Source organism: Crocuta crocuta, unplaced genomic scaffold (assembly GCF_008692635.1).
Source record: "Crocuta crocuta isolate KB4526 unplaced genomic scaffold, BGI_CrCroc_1.0 scaffold73, whole genome shotgun sequence".
Classification (NCBI taxonomy): domain Eukaryota; kingdom Metazoa; phylum Chordata; class Mammalia; order Carnivora; family Hyaenidae; genus Crocuta; species Crocuta crocuta.
This window is the reverse complement of record NW_027529443.1, coordinates 6,507,378-6,523,728: the sequence shown is the minus strand read 5'-3', so window position 1 is coordinate 6,523,728 and position 16,351 is coordinate 6,507,378. Positions and strand designations below refer to the sequence as shown.

Below are 16,351 nucleotides of genomic sequence, written 5' to 3'. Positions count from 1 at the left end.
CCGCGTCGGGCTCTGTGCTGACTGCCAGCTCAGAGCCTGGAGCCTGTTTCAGAGTCTGTGACTCCCTCTCTCTCTGACCCTCCGCTGTTCATGCTGTCTCTCTCTCTCCTAGAAATGAATAAAACATTAAAAAAGAAAAACGTTTAAAAAGAAAGTTTGTGAAGAAGCTAAAAATCATAATTGTATGCTCCCCTTTGATAGGTTGAACTGCTTGTGTGCATGTAATTTTTTAAAGCTCAGTAATAATCCTTTATGTCTGTTTTGATGCTTAACAGTTTGAAAGGCCTTTCATCTGTATGCTCTTATTTCATTCTTAGGGCTCTGCTTACAGTAGGGTTTATCACTCCCATTTTACAGATGAGGAATCTGGGTGTGTGTCTAACTGCAAAGGGTGGGGCTTACTCCTCTGCAGCTGAAGTAATTTGATGGCGCTGTCCAAGGCTCACTGGCCTAAGGCTACACATGGTTATTTCTGCTCTTCTGCATCTCAGCCATGCCAGGACTTAGTTTGAGCTCTGGCATCTACCTCAGGCCATTTGGGGCTGGCAGCCCTTGGGCTCCCTTTCTTCTCAGTAACACATTTGCATCTAAACTCACCTCCTAAAAAAAAAAAAAAACCCAAAAAACTCACCTCCTTCTTCTCTGACTTTCCTCTATCAATCCTGAGAAATCTGTTCTCAGGGCAGGGAAAACAGACTTTCACTGTTCACATAATCTTCTACATCTCTTTTCTACTGCCAAAACTCAGCTTTCAGAAAACAAAAGGAAAATCAATTCCTTTGTTTTCTCCATTTCACTAAGTCATCTCTTTCCTGAGGCTCTGAATATCTACACCCTGGGCCTGGGGGCAGTGTGGGTCACTATGCCAAGAAAGCGTCCCTCCTTTCCTGTGATTTTACCCAAAAGAAAAGGAGGTAGCACCTCCACCTAACTGACAGAGCTCCCAAGAGGATTTCAGAGGCTGCCCAGATAACCAGCCCTCATGCATGAGGTTCTGAGAGAGGTAGGAGGTCCTAGCTTACTTGGAAACACTGAGCAAAAGCAACACGAATGCAGAAAACAGAGCTAGCAATGTGGGCAGCCAATCAGAATGGATCATCAAGGGTATATTCATAATCTTTCCTCTGTCGGTGCTGAAACTATAGCCTGAAGAGGCGCCTGGGTGGCTCAGTCAGTTAAACAGCTGACTCTTGATTTGGGCTCAGGTCATGATCTCATGATTTGTGAGTTCGAGCCCCACATCGGGCTCTGCAAAGAGAGTGCAGAGCCTACTTGGGATTCTCCCTCAATCCTCTCTCTCTACCCCTCCCATGCACTCTCTCTCTCTCTCCCTCAAAATAAATAAACTTTAAAAAAAATCATTGATGAAACTATTCCCTTTTGTAGATGCAAGGCCAGTTGTCTAAAATATCCCCCAGTCTCAGGGTGCCTGGCTGACTCAGTGGAAAGAGCATGTGACTCTTGATCTCAGGGACATGGGTTCAAGCCCCATGTTGGCTGTAGAGTTTACTAAAAAACAAATTAAAAAATATCCTCCAGTCTCTGTCATCTTAAAAATATCTTCCCTTAACTCCCCATTTCCTCTCTCACTAGTGCTCCTGTGGCTTTCCTCCTCAAAATCAGATTTTGTTTTGAGGTGTCCAGATATATGTTTCTGTTTCTTCTCTTCATTCAAAATGGCTTTAGTCAAGGCCATCAATGACCTTGTCCATAAGTCATAAGTCCAATGGATAGTTTTCAGGTTTTATCTTGCCAAGCCTCTTAGCAGTGTTCAACATAGTTGGCTACTCCCTTTTTGTAATACTCTTCTTGGCTTATATGACACCACACATGTTTTCCACCAATGTCGCTCACCAGTCCTTCTCTGCCTCCTCTCTCCTACTGCCTTCCATTAAAAAAATTTTTTTTTATTATTTATTTTTGAAAGAGAGAGAGAGAGAGAGACAGAGTATGATAGGGAGAGGGGCAGAGAGAGAGAGGGAGACACAGAATCCGAAGCAGGCTCTGGGCTCTGAGCTGTCAGCACAGAGCGTGACACGGGGCTCAAACCCACAGACTCACGGATCATGACCTGAGCCAAACTCAGTGCTTAACCAGCTGAACCACCCAGCCTCCCCTTCTACTGCCCTCTATTTAAGATAATGTTCCTCAGGACTCTGTCTTGGCCCCTCTACTGCCCCGTGCACTCTTCCTGAGCAAGTACGTCCACTCCACTGCCTCCCTAGTCTGTATCATTTGTTTAGAGTGTTCTCTTGACCTTGGACTTCCATGTCCAACCTCCTACTCAAGCCCACATCTCACACTCATTGTGAATCAAGCTGAAATCATCTTTTCCACAAATTCCTCTTCATCCTATATCCCCTCCTAGGGAAAGTAGAGGCACCACCAGTGCCACCATCCAGTGGCCCAAGTCCAAAACCTGGTCATGACTTTGACATGTCCTTCTTCTTCTTACCCTCTTCAGTGAGTTTTGTCAGGTTCACTTCCAAAACGTCGGGCTGACCCACCCCTCCTGTCCTACACACTGTCGCAACCATGGTACAAGCCACTCTTCTTTCTCCTAGACAAGTGAAGTTGGCTTTGAATGGAACCGCCTGTTCCTGCTGCTAGAAGGAACTTTCTAAACCCAAAATTGGAACATGCCACCCTCCAGCTTAAAACCTTTTGATGGTTTCCCATTGCCCTCAGGATCAAGTTCAAAGCCTTACCTTAGCATTCATGGTCCTCCTTGCCTAACACTCAGCCTCATCTCTTGCCATTAGTCCATGCTGCTCTCTACTCAACTGCCCTGAATTGCCTTCAAAACATCTCAAACTCACCACAGGCTCTCATTTGCCACTAGGATTTTCCACATGCTGTTTCCTCTTCCTGAAACAGCCCTCTCCCACCTTCACATACCTAATCTCTCAATTTCAAGTCCCAGTTAAATGTCACCTCCTCGTTGACCCTGGGCCAGGTGAGCATGTTGCACTGCAGGACACTCCTCACAGGTGTAATTAATGAAATTACCGCAGCTGTAAAACTGATGAGAAGGCTTGTCTTCCTGTGTGCTCTGTAGTCTCAAGGCGAGGTTGGTTTCTTGCACATAGTAGGCCCTTCATAATTATTGAATAAATAAAAGAGAGGCTCCTGAACCAAGCCTGAAGGCCAAATAGGGGGTGGATCATTGAAGCTGGAACTTCAAGGTTGATAGCCCCACGTTGGGCAGGCCCCGGGATATCCCAGCCTTTCCACAGGGTCACCTGACACCTTTTCTACCGACAGAGGTTTGTGGAGTCCGCTGGAGCTTTCCACAGAGCCCACGGGAAAGGAACTCTCCCTAACTCAGGTCATAATTAAAATCACCCCCACCTAACCTTTGTCCTTAAGGGGTAAGGTAGCGCCCCCCCTCTGGCCGCCAGCCTTGAAGCATTAGAGATAAAACAGTCTGTTGGGAACTATTAAAGTTATCTCAGATGCTTTCCCTTTGGAAATAAGGAGACGCTTCTGGTTTTGTTTTTAAGATAGCGGGAATGGTGGATTTGTGTACTGGGATACGGAGTGACAGGGCCTGGGCTGCAGTTTCATGCTTTTCCCGTTTGCTCTACATTCCATTTTTAAAATACAGAGTCATAAAGGAGAAAAGGAGTAGGGTGAATGGGAGATGATAAACAAATTGGAGCGTCCAGGAAAAGGGAGACCAGGAGGGTGTGGCAGCGGTGGGATTCGAACCCACGCCATCGAAATGACTGGAGCCTAAATCCAGCGCCTTAGACCACTCGGCCACGCTACCGCCCGTCGCATGCTCTTTCGCTGAGACTATATTAGTCTAATGACGTAGCGTTTCACGCTTCGTAGCCCCACCCTCTTGGATTTACGCATGCCCAATAGCAACCTAGCGTCTCCTGCGCCTGTTAAGGCATCTTGGTCTGTGGTTCTTTCTGGGCCTCGGAATCACAGTATCTATATGATCGACAGCAGTAACTACGGTCGGAATGAATGCAGCATTAAAAGGGAAAGAAGAGTTCCTGAATGTTAAAAGTGAATCCCCACGTGTGTGCAGTCGCTTTGCTGTGTGCGTCGTGTACTGTCTATGACCACCAGGGGGCGGTGTCGCGCTGCCGCTGCCTCCATTGCCGGGCTAGGGGGTCCCGCGCGGAACCCTGCTCAGCACAGAACCCTGTAGGGTCCCCATCCTGCGGACTTCCCAGCCTTATTCCACGTCATCTCTGCAAGCCCTGGGTGGCCCCATGGTCTGGTCCCTGCCACCGCGAGGTAAGGATCACGGGTCCAGGTGAATGTCGTTATAATGTTAATGGATGTTGTTACAGATTATTTGTACGTTGGTCTCCCGATTATCACTCTAATCCACATCTTAGAGAGACGAAGTAACTTGTCTCTGGTGCCCCAAGCAGAGCCAGTATTCTCCAGCCTCCTAAGACCCCAGTGTTCTTCTATGAAGGCTATTTCGGTGGGTTTTTTTTTTTTAAATGCAATACGTACAGATCAAATACATAAGTACATAACAAACTTCTATTTCCTGTCATCCATAATTAGTGTTAACGTCTTGTATGTTTGTTTGTTTCAAATATTCTTTAATAAAAAATCAACTAAGCTGTAGGTAAGATTCAAGTCTCCTTTGATATCTGTAAGTTCGGTCCTCCTTTCTCCTTGGTCAGGAGTCTCAGATGCTTTTAGTCCACTTTTTCGAATTTTACCTACACATAGGCTTATCCATTTCCTTGCATATTTAAGGAAAACAACAAAAATACAGTAAAGATAAGCAGGTGGGTGTAGTAAGCTGAATAACGCCTCCACCCACCAAACATATCCACATCCAAATCCCCAGAACCTGTGAGTATGTTACTTTATGGGACAAAAGGGACTTGGTTGGTGTGATTAAATTCAATATCTTCAGATAGGGAGACTATTCTGGATTGTCCACGTGGGCCCAAGGTAATCACAAGGTCCTTAGAAGAGAGATGCAGGAATTAGATCAGGAAACATGAAGACAGAAACAGAGGCCCCAGTGATACAGCCACAAGCCAAGGAATGCACTAGATGCTGTAAAAAGTAAGGACACAGACTCTCTCCTACAGCTTATGAAAAGGAACAAGTGCCTGACATCTTGATGTTCAGAGTTCTGAATTCTGGAACCCTACAGCCGTTGTGTTCTTTCAATCCACTAAATTTGTGGTAATTTGGTACAGCAGTAATAGGAAGCCAAAAACAGTGGGTAAACTGGCACGTGGGCTTGGGAACACAGCCTGAGCCTTGACCTTAGGAAAACTGCTTCTCTCTGGACCTCAGTTATTCATCTGTAATGATAATGGGGTGATAATAATACCCAGCTCACAGGATTGCTATGAGAATCAAATTCATTCATTCTGCAGATATTCCTTGAGCTCCTTCGACATGTCAGGCACTGTTCCGTGTACTTGGCTACACCGGAGTGAAGCAGAGGAAGATTAAATGTGTGTCATGCACTCAAACATGCCTGGAGCATAGTGTGGGTGTGGTGGTGGTGACTCCAGGGACCTGAGCTCTGCACCCCTTCCCGGTACCTCAGTGTGCTCACCACCAGAGTCCTTAGGTGGGCGCTGACCCCTTGGAGGTATTATTCCATGTACATCCCCCCCCCCGCCTCAAGCAGGTATTTGACTTTCTCCGAGGACTATAATGAGCCTGGCTAGAGTGTCGACTCCGGGAGAGCAGGTAGTCATGTCTTGTTCACCCAAAGCTATGTCCCCAGGACGTAGAACAGTATTGGCAGCAAGATCATTCCTTATACTAGTGGTTTTGCATCTTTGGTTAAGGCCACTCCATCTTACCATGTGGGCTTAGACAACGTCAGAGGCAAATGCTTCTAGGCTAGAACTGCCCAGCTTGAGAGCTCATAGATCTTTTGTCTGGATATAGTGGTCTGTTCTTCTGGAAGAACACCTGTGTCCACAAGTAGGAAACAGAGACTTCTTTAGGTAATCCACCACCCCCACCCTCCTGCCCCAAAACACACACCCATTTGCTGGGAGCAGCCTTCTTCCACCCCTGCTCTTTCTCTGATACTTTAACTTAAGTGAATATTAATCTTGCACCTATTAGGCCTGACCAGGCAAAGAGCAGGTCTTCTGGGTGAAGGAGAGCTTCCAGATACCCCTGGCCAGAGGTGCTTTTTCAAAAGCACAAAAGTCCAGGGGAAGCAAGGCCATGAGCAAATCTGAGCATTTCCACCCGTTCCCCCCCCCCGTATGGCCTCCCACAGACTTGCTGACCTGGCTTCTCTGGTGATTTATGTCTTCAAGGGTGCCGCCTGAGAGAGGGCAAAGCCAGCCCCCCCTCCCCCGCACAGTGATGGGGAGGGGCAGGCCACAGAAACCAAAGCAGCTAGACTGCTTCATTTTGAGGTTTTGTTTCATTTTGGTTTTTGTTTTGGTCTGGAAGTGACACTTCAAAATAACTTTTGTAAAAGTAGTATGTTTCCTTGTTGAGACTCAAAGAAAGATAATCATAAATAAGAAAATAAAATCACCTTGAATTTGTCCACCCAGTTAAACTCTGTCATGGTTCAGTAAAGGAAGGTATGGAGTCTTGATCTCAGGATTGTGAGTTTGAGCCCCAGCCCCACCTAGGGTATAGAGATTATTTTAAAAGTCTTGAAAAAAAAAATAGGGGGTATCTGGGTGGCTCAGTCAGTTAAGCGTCCAACTTTGGCTCAGGTCATGATCTCATATCTCCTTGGTTTGAGCCCCACATCCGGCTCTGTGCTGACAGCTCAGAGCCTGGAGCCTGCTTCAGATTTTGTCTCCCTCTCTCTCTGCCCCTTCCCCACTTGCACTCTGTCTCTCCCTCTCTCAGAAATAAACATTAAAAAATTTTTAATAAAAATCTTTAAAGATTTTTGTAATGTAATGCATGCTTGTTGTAAGGTTTTTCCCAAATGTTTTATCATTTGTATAAAGTTGGAGGGAAGTTCTCTTCCTCATCACCAGTGTCCTTTGCAACTGAATCCCACAGCTTAGGAACTCTTTACCCTGTGAAGAGTAACCTTCCAGATCTTTTCCTATGCAGATGTGTGTAAATGCCCCACTCTGTTCCTGGGGTTTGCTTTGCACAAGGCAAAGGGAGAAATGTACCACCCCAAAGACCCAAGTGTGGTCATTTCTTGTGACTCTTTCTAGAGCTACACGTGGGCCATGGGATGGTTCTGTGATGCGCTTCATTTTTTATGCTCAGGGGGGCCGGGGACCGTCTGAGCCATGGAAGTAAGCTAAGGAGGACTTTCAAGCTACTGCTTTAAAGCATCTCACTGTGGTTCCCAAGAGTTGGGAGACAGGATTTTTAGGCAGAGAAACTACTGTATATGATACTACAGTGGTGGCTACATGGCGTTATACATTTGTCCAGACTCATGGAATGTACAACACCCAGAGTGAACCCTAGTGTTGACAATGGACTTGGGTCATAATGATGTGTCAGTGTAGGTTCACCACGTAACAAATGTACCACTCTGGTGAGGGACAGTGATGATGGCGAGGCTGTGCCTGTGTGGGGACAAGAGAGATATGGGAAATCTCAGTACCTTCTGCTCAGTTCTGCTGTGAACCTAAAATTGCTCTGTAACCCTTGTGGACACAGGCTTCTATGGACAGTGGATCTGAGCCATTAGCACTTGGGAACCATTTCCCTTCTGTGGCAGATGGGGCTAGTATGGGTCTCCATCCCTCTCTGAGCCTATGGGAGGATTATACCCATGTCCTGGAAGGTGAGAATAGCCACGTATCTGTGACAGCCCTAGAGCATGTAAGAGCTGGACTTGCTGCTCCTGCTGACCTTTCTTCTGCTGCNAGCTGCCCGCACAGAACCCGATGTGGGGCTCGAACCCGTGAACTGTGAGATCATGACCTGAGCCAAAGTCAGACGCTCAACCGACTGAGCCACCCAGGTGCCCTTATACCCATTTATTTTTTATTTTTATTTTTTTTAAAGAGAGAGAGAAAACAGCTGAGTCGAGGGAGGGAGGGAGGAACAGGGGCGGGGGGGGGAGAGAGAGAGAGAGAGAGAGAGAGAGAGAATCTTAAGCAGGCTCCATGCTCAGTGCAGAGCCCAATGCGAGGCTTGATTCCACGACCCTGGGATCATGACCTGAGCTGAAATCAGGAGTCAGATGTTCAACCCGGTGAGCCACCCGGACACCTCTATACCCATTTAAAGTATATAATTCAGGTTTTGTTTTTGTTTTTTATATTCAAAGTCTGCAACCATCACCATGATTAATTTTAGAATATTTTCATTGCCCCAAAAAAGAAACCCCTCACCTTTCTCTGCATTCTCCGCAAACTCCCTTCCCAGCCCCAGGCAACCACTAATCCACCTGTGTCGCTATGAATTTCCCCAATCTGGACATTTTATATCAATGAATTTATATAATAAGTTGCCTTTTGTGACTAGTTCCTTTCACTTAGCATAATTTTTTTTTCTTAAAGATTTTATTTTTTTTTAAGTAATCTCTACACCTGATGTCGGGCTCTAACCCAGAATCCTAAGAAGAAGGGTCATGTGCTCCACCAAGTGAGCCAGCTAGGCACCCCTTAGCACAATATTTTTAAGGTTCATCCATGTTGTAGCATGTATCGGTGCTTCGTATTTTTTTTGCCAAATAACATTCCATTGTATGGATAGACCACATTTTAGTTACCTGTTCCTCAGCTGATGGACGGATGGGTTTTTACCTTTTGGCTCTTATGACTAATACTGCTCTGAACATTCCTGTATGAGTTTTTGTGTAGGCATATGTTTTTATTTCTCTTGGGAATGGAATTGCTGGGTTGTATGATAACCCAATGTTTAATTTTTTGAAGAGAATGTTTTCCATTTTCTATCCCTGCAGCTACCTGGGTTTGAGGATTCTGATTTCTCCACATCCTTGCCAACACTTGTTATCTGACTTTGTTATTATAGCCATCCTAGTAGATGTGGTTTTGATTTGCATTCTTCTAATGGCTAATGATGTTAAGTATTTTTTAAAATATTTTATTTTACTTTTTTAAAAAATTTTTTAAATGTTTTATTTNAGAGAGAGAGAGAGAGAGAATCTTAAGCAGGCTCCATGCTCAGTGCAGAGCCCAATGCGAGGCTTGATTCCACGACCCTGGGATCATGACCTGAGCTGAAATCAGGAGTCAGATGTTCAACCCGGTGAGCCACCCGGACACCTCTATACCCATTTAAAGTATATAATTCAGGTTTTGTTTTTGTTTTTTATATTCAAAGTCTGCAACCATCACCATGATTAATTTTAGAATATTTTCATTGCCCCAAAAAAGAAACCCCTCACCTTTCTCTGCATTCTCCGCAAACTCCCTTCCCAGCCCCAGGCAACCACTAATCCACCTGTGTCGCTATGAATTTCCCCAATCTGGACATTTTATATCAATGAATTTATATAATAAGTTGCCTTTTGTGACTAGTTCCTTTCACTTAGCATAATTTTTTTTTCTTAAAGATTTTATTTTTTTTTAAGTAATCTCTACACCTGATGTCGGGCTCTAACCCAGAATCCTAAGAAGAAGGGTCATGTGCTCCACCAAGTGAGCCAGCTAGGCACCCCTTAGCACAATATTTTTAAGGTTCATCCATGTTGTAGCATGTATCGGTGCTTCGTATTTTTTTTGCCAAATAACATTCCATTGTATGGATAGACCACATTTTAGTTACCTGTTCCTCAGCTGATGGACGGATGGGTTTTTACCTTTTGGCTCTTATGACTAATACTGCTCTGAACATTCCTGTATGAGTTTTTGTGTAGGCATATGTTTTTATTTCTCTTGGGAATGGAATTGCTGGGTTGTATGATAACCCAATGTTTAATTTTTTGAAGAGAATGTTTTCCATTTTCTATCCCTGCAGCTACCTGGGTTTGAGGATTCTGATTTCTCCACATCCTTGCCAACACTTGTTATCTGACTTTGTTATTATAGCCATCCTAGTAGATGTGGTTTTGATTTGCATTCTTCTAATGGCTAATGATGTTAAGTATTTTTTAAAATATTTTATTTTACTTTTTTAAAAAATTTTTTAAATGTTTTATTTATTTCTGAGAGAGAGAGAGAAACAGCGTGAACAGGGGAGGGTCAGAGAGAGAGGGAGACACAGAATCTGAAACAAGCTCCAGGCTACGAGCTGGCTGTCAGCACAGAGCCCGACGTGGGGCTCGAACCCACGAACCGTGAGATCATGACCTGAGCCGAAGTCAGACGCTTAACCGACTGAACCACCCAGGTGCCCCTAAAATATTTTATTTTTAAGTAATCTCTACACCCAAGGTGGGGCTCAAACTCACAACCCCAGATCAAGAGTCACATATTCCACTAACTGAGCCGGCTAGGTGCCCCTGATTTTGGCTATCTTTCCGTGTGTTTATGGGTCAGTGATACTTCTCTTTTGGAGAACTGTCTGTTTAAATCTTTTGCCCATTTTTGTATCTGGGTGACGCAGTCAGTTAAGTGTCTGACTCTTGGTTTCGGCTCAGGTCATGATCTCATGGCTTCGTGGGTTCAAGCCCTGCTGGCAGTGCAGAGCCTGCTTGGAATTCTCTCTCTCTCCTGTCTCTCTCTCTCCCCCTCCCCCACTCACACTGTCTTACTCTCTCTCAAAATAAACAGTCTTTTGCCTATTCTTAAAATGGGTTATCTTTTTATGATTGAGTGGTAAGAGCTCTCTATATATTCTAGCTACAAATCCCTTGGATTTGTCAGTATTGTCAGGACTTGTCAGTATTTTCTCCCACTCTCTAAAATGTCTTTTCACTGTCTTTTTTTTTTTTTTTAGTATACTTGACTCACAATCACACAGTATTACATTAGTTCCAAGTGTGTCTTTACTTTCTTGATGATATTTTTTTGCATCTTGTGGGTTATTGAGTCCTTTATTCTGGGCTACTCTGGTGGGAAAGCGGGGGAAACCCAACTCCCTGTCGGTGAGAAGAGGGATTTTTCTAATAGAGGCGGGGATTTTGTCCCTCAGAGCTTGAAGAAGAGATGGTTGTCCATGTGACAGAAGGAGGGACAGGCTTTAGGACAGGGGAGCAAGGCTTGGAACTGGAGTGTGCCAACGAAGGGCACCCTGGGAAGGGCATATTTTCCTCTTGGATTGCTAGTGTGGTTTAATGTTTTCCCTCCTATATGTAATTCTTGTTACCTCAAACTTTTCAGTAAAGTCTGAACAACTTTGTGTCATGGTTATAGGAGGTGATCAAAGACCAAGCAAAAACCAAGAATGGTTCTGATCCACATCTCCTTGCTGAGGAGGGCACCTGTCTTCCTAAAGCTACTGGAAGTGATGCCTACTTTTCCTTCGGAGCCACGCTCAAACGTCATTTCTTCAAAGAAGCTTTTTTGAGCAGGTTTCCTTATAATCTCTCATTGTTGCTTATACGTCTCACTCCTGGCACACCTGGCAGTTGATAATGGTATGGACTAGGATTAATGACTACATGAAAAATTTCTGTTCTCCCATCTCTTACCCCATTAACTCTCTGAAGGCAGGCCTTTCCCCCAACTCCTAGCACAATACTTAGCACATAATAGGAGCTTAATAAATATTTGCCATGAGAACGAATGTCCAGAAACCCGAGGCTTAAATCTTATCAGCTTAGCAACTCTCTGGAAAGAGAGATTCTCGTTTTCATGCTTGCTAGAAAAGATGCAGGTAAGTATTTCATTGGCTTGGCTTGGGTCACATGCTCATCCCAGAACCAATCAGTGTGGCTAAAGGGATGGAATGTGCTGATTGGCCAGGTCTTGTCATGTGTCCAGCTTACCTCCAGGTCAGTGGGAAGGGCCATTCTCAAAAACTGAGAATAGGGTGGGCTGGTTTCCTGAAGGCAAATCAAGATCCTCCTGCAAAGAAGGGGGACTTGTGCTGGGCAGATGAAACTTACAGAGGCTCAGAGGAGGTAAAAAACTTGCCCAAGGCCACTCAGAGCTATAAGTAGTTAAGTAATACAGTTTTGTTTTGTTTTTGTTTTCTGTCTGTTTTTTTTTTGGGGGGGGGTGGGGGAGGGCGTTGGTCTGGCTTTGGATTTGGACAGAGTAGCTCAGACTCTGTTCCTGGCCAGCTTTCCCACAGTCACAATTTCAGGTGCAATTTTGTGTTGCCAGAAGCCAGAGTTTTCCCAAAACTTCAAACCAAAATATCTACTGGCTCATGTATTTTCCAAAACTTGTAGCACAGAGGCCAAAGGCTACAATACTCAGTGATAGGTTTCAAGACCATTGCATTTTATTCATTTCCCTCCACTACCTTATGAGATGCTGTCTGTACACCATCCCCTTTCCTCAAGCCACATAAACTTGAACCTGCTCCCTACAGAGGCCATAGCACCTAGTAAACAGAAGGCCTTTGATCTCCCAGGGAAATGTGAATTTTCAGGGACCTCATAAACTGAAGAATCAAGGCTTAGGGACAGGACATTTGAGGGGCCAGTATATACTCAGGCCTGGGTCAAATCCTGGGTCTGCCATTGACTGTGTAACCTTGGAAAGTTCTTTAGCCTGTCTCAGTCTCTCTGTGTATGATGTGGGGACAATAAGAGCATTCGGGGTGGTAATCAAAAGAGCTAATCCTGTAAAGCAGTTACCACAGTCCCTTGCACAAAGTGAGTGTCCTGTAAAAATCAGCGCCTATTGCATCCCCTCATGTATCAAAGCAAGCATTACAGATGACAGGTGGCTCTTGACCACAGAAATATGTTCACAAGCTAGTGCCACCCATGGAAAGGAGCAAGAGATAGGAATCCACTCTTTCTTAGAAAAATGTAAAATATACCTACAAGCATACCCAGATATCATTGTCTGTCGCTGGTCTGCCTGCACCTGTGGTCTCTGTGTTTGCTGGACCTCACCTGACAAAGACTGAGCATGCCCTCCAGCTCCTGAAATATAGCTGCCCTTTGCTAAGAGAAGCCACCTTAGAAATCTCTTGGGTAGGGGTGCCTGGTTGGCTCAGCTGGAGGAGTATGCAACTCTTGACCTTGGGGTGGTGAGTTTGAGCCCCCTGTTGGGTGTTAGAGATTACTTAAATAAATAAAACAAACAAAAAAAAAGGAAACCTTTTGGGCAAATCTATCTCTATAAGCCTCAGTTTTATGACCTGTGAAATAGAGCTAATGCATCCTACCTCACAGGGTTGGTGTGAAACTAAAATGAGATAAATCACTCAATAAATATCACTTATTTTTATATCTGAAATAAGAGCTGTGAAATTTCTAAAAGTTTATTAGAAAAGTATCTGGAAGGATATAATATGAACATGTTCACAGGAGTTATCACCAGTTTTATATCCTTTTTTCTTTATACTTTTCCATATTTATCCATTCATTCCACAGGTGTGTCTTAAGCATTTACTATCTGCCAAGCCCTAAGAGTTAAGAATATGGCAATTTACTAGAATGGTAAGGAACATCTACAGAGGATACTAATCGAATAATCACGCAAATGGTTGCAACTGTCATAATTACCTACGTTTTAATAAAAAGAAATCGGGGAAAAAAGCAATTTCAGATAAAAATACTTCAAAGTTGCCCATGGAGACTTAACGAGATGGATTTCTAGTGATTTTGGAAAGGACTTCTCGAATTACCCACCGGGAGGGCGCCCCTTTCGCGGGTGGGTGCTATGTCCTCCCCCCACGTTAGGTCCGGACGCCGTGTAGTCAGCAGGCGGGGAGGCTGGGATTCAGAGTGGGTTGTGCTCTGGAGCCTGGAGACCTGCGTGGCGGCTGCAGGAGCAGTGACGGCCACCGGGGGGCGGCCACGTGAGTGCTGCGCCGTGCGCCCTCCGGGCCAGAGCCCCGCCCCTGCGCGCCCGCTGGTGCCCCAGCCCCGCTCCTGCCTGGATCCGAGGTCCGATCCCCTGCGCTGCAGCTGCCTCAGCTCCGCTGACTGTGTCCTGCGCTCCCGCCCCTGGCACGCGTCCTCAGCGCCCCGGGATCCTTCCAGCGGCCCATCGTGCCGGCGGCCCCCGCGCCCGGAGATCGCTCCAACCGCCCTGCGCCGTCCTCGCTGCCTCCCCGGAGCGCCGGCCGGTGCGCCCCGCTCGCCGCTCCCCGGCACTTTCGGGGGGCCCGCCCGCCCTGCACCCTGGAGCACCGGGCCGCGAGCCTCTGCCAGCTCCTCTGGATCTTCGCGGCCGTGGGCAGCGGCTGCGGTGCCTGTCCGCCCGAAGGAGGTAAGTGCGGGCCGCGTGTAGCCAGGCGGGTGGGGGCCGGGATCCGGCGCTGCAGGCCTTGGGCTACCCGGTGCACCGGCTTCCGCAGCGCTCTGGGTCCGAGCCTGCAAGTGGGGGCGGAGGCGGCGCAGAAAGTGTGTGGAGCGCTTCTGTGATTTCAACTCTCCGGGGCTCGGTGTTTGCTTCTGTAAAAGCGGGGAGTCACGCAGATTAACGGCAGTGTCTGTTGGGAAAACACTTGGCACGCCGTCGGCTGGGAGAGGCAGTTTGGGGGCCTCCGCCCCGGGCTCCTCAGAGCCCGCAGAGGGTGGGGACAGTGCTGCCTTCCTGTCTCCTGCGGGGGCCCAGAGCCGCAAGCCCTACCCTGGCCCCTGAACAAGAGGCTTGAATTCCTGGAACCCCCAGGACAGCGTAGACGCGCCCTTGCTGTATTGTTGACTGAGGGAGGGAGTTTGGGTGTTGGTTGGCAGGCTCCACCGACATGTGCGCCAAGGGCCGGGCATTGATAGGCGAGTGGCGGCGCGGGGGTGGAGGCCTCCTGGGTAAGTCTTGGCCTAGATCTGCTCGCACCCGGACGGAGGATTGCGGGGCGCCAGCCCAGCTGCGCCTCTAGTGTGACAGATGGGCCGCATGGGAGGGGACCGCAACATCTGTGGGGACACTCTGGGAGCCTGACTTCTGGGTCCTTAACCCGGGACGCTGTCTGCCTGGGGCCACAGTTTCAGCCAGGAAGTGGAGTGACATAGCCCAGCCCTATGATTTTATAGAGGAGGAAACCGAGGCTCGGGCTTGTCTAACAGCCAACTAATACGCAGAAGGGACTAAGGGCGGACCCTTAGAGCAAGTAGGTGGGAGCCAGTTATGCCCGCTGTGTGAAGGTGGAGGGGGAGGTTACTGGGGAGGCTTCCTGGAGGAGGTGATGTTTGTGCTGATCTGGAAAGGATGCCAATGGAAGGAGGTAGGGTTTAGAGATAGCGTATGCACACATTCATTCCTTTGTTCATGTATTAACTCAACAAATACAATCAAGCTAGATGATGTGAATTCAGGTGTAACATATTTGGGATGGCCAACCCCCCTCCTTTGAGTTCCCTTCTCTAAGAGGGGTTTGCAGAGGTCAGGGGAGGCAGAAAGTCAGGGCCTGATGATCCCTTAAAATGGTCTCAGATTACATAGGATTAGTTGTGTACGTTCTGTGATTTACAGTTTCTTTTGTGCTTTTGGTTACAGAGCATTGTGTTTTGGCTGATTGAGGATATAGCCGTGATTTTATTTTAAACCGTTTTTAATGTATTCTATGGCAGAGATGGAGATTAGTCAACTCTTCCTGGGGTATCACCTGGCTGAACTTCCCAGGCTCCCTTAGAGTTTGGTGGGCTGCGTGACTGCATTTTGGCTGATGGAATGAAAGCAGAAGTAGCGAGCACCCCTCTCAAGCTTGAACCCTAAAAACCTCCCTCCTCCTCTTTCCGCATTTACCAGTGGAGTTGGAGGGCTCTGAGGGCCTAGAAGAGGGCCGAGCTACCAGACCGAAGGAGTCTGGGCACCTGAGTGACTGTGGAGCAGAGCCCCCCCCCCCACCTTTCTGCCTCCCCTGGGGTCCATGTCTGCTGAAGGGAATGGGGCTCCAGTAAGCTCTTCGGAAGGTCTGGGGCTGTGCGTGAGGCTAGTTGGCGGTGGCCTTTGCATCAGGGCAATCTGTCTGGACTGTTCCCTGGAGAAGGGTGTCTTTAAGGCCTTTTTTCTCACACTGGTCAGATTCCCCCAAAGAAGTCTTGTCCAGTCTTTGGCAGGATTGGCAGCCAGTTGCTGGGAGACAGAGAACAGTGTGGGAGAAAGCGGAAGGTCAACAGCAGAAACTTGGAATTGTTCAAGCTCTTTCTCTAGAAATCACTCTTTCTGACCCAGTTCTTAAAGCTGAAGCAGAAAAAACATTGATGGTTGGAACTATATCCAAAGTAATGGTGGCTGGCTGGAGTAATAAAAAATAAAAGTTTTTGTGTTGGAGAGATCAGTTTTGCTGACCAAGAAGCTGCAGACTGTTGCCTTAGTAAACTGAGAATATTCTAGAAGAAGGTGATTGTGGTGACCACTATGGAATGAAAGCGTTTTGTTTTTGTTTTGTTTTTGAGAGAGAGACTGTTAGT

The 16,351-nt window shown here is 46.7% G+C and overlaps 1 protein-coding gene and 1 non-coding gene across 3 annotated transcripts in view; one reads left to right on the top strand and one right to left on the bottom strand.

Moving 5' to 3' along the window:
- Positions 1 to 3,690: 3,690 nt before the first annotated feature.
- TRNAL-UAG (transfer RNA leucine (anticodon UAG)) lies at positions 3,691 to 3,772 on the bottom strand. Its single transcript has one exon. It is a non-coding gene; the product is annotated as a tRNA-Leu (tRNA).
- A 423-nt stretch (positions 3,773 to 4,195) lies between these two features.
- Positions 4,196 to 16,351, top strand: part of EEF2K (eukaryotic elongation factor 2 kinase) — a 72,192-nt gene continuing 60,036 nt past the window's right edge. Inside the window, exon 1 of one of the 2 annotated variants that reach the window (XM_077760515.1) lies at positions 4,196 to 4,254. The gene's annotated coding sequence lies outside the window, so the exon portion shown is untranslated. Of the gene's footprint in view, positions 4,255 to 13,862; positions 14,205 to 16,351 lie in introns of those variants that run through there. The other variant, XM_077760514.1, reaches the window with a different exon arrangement.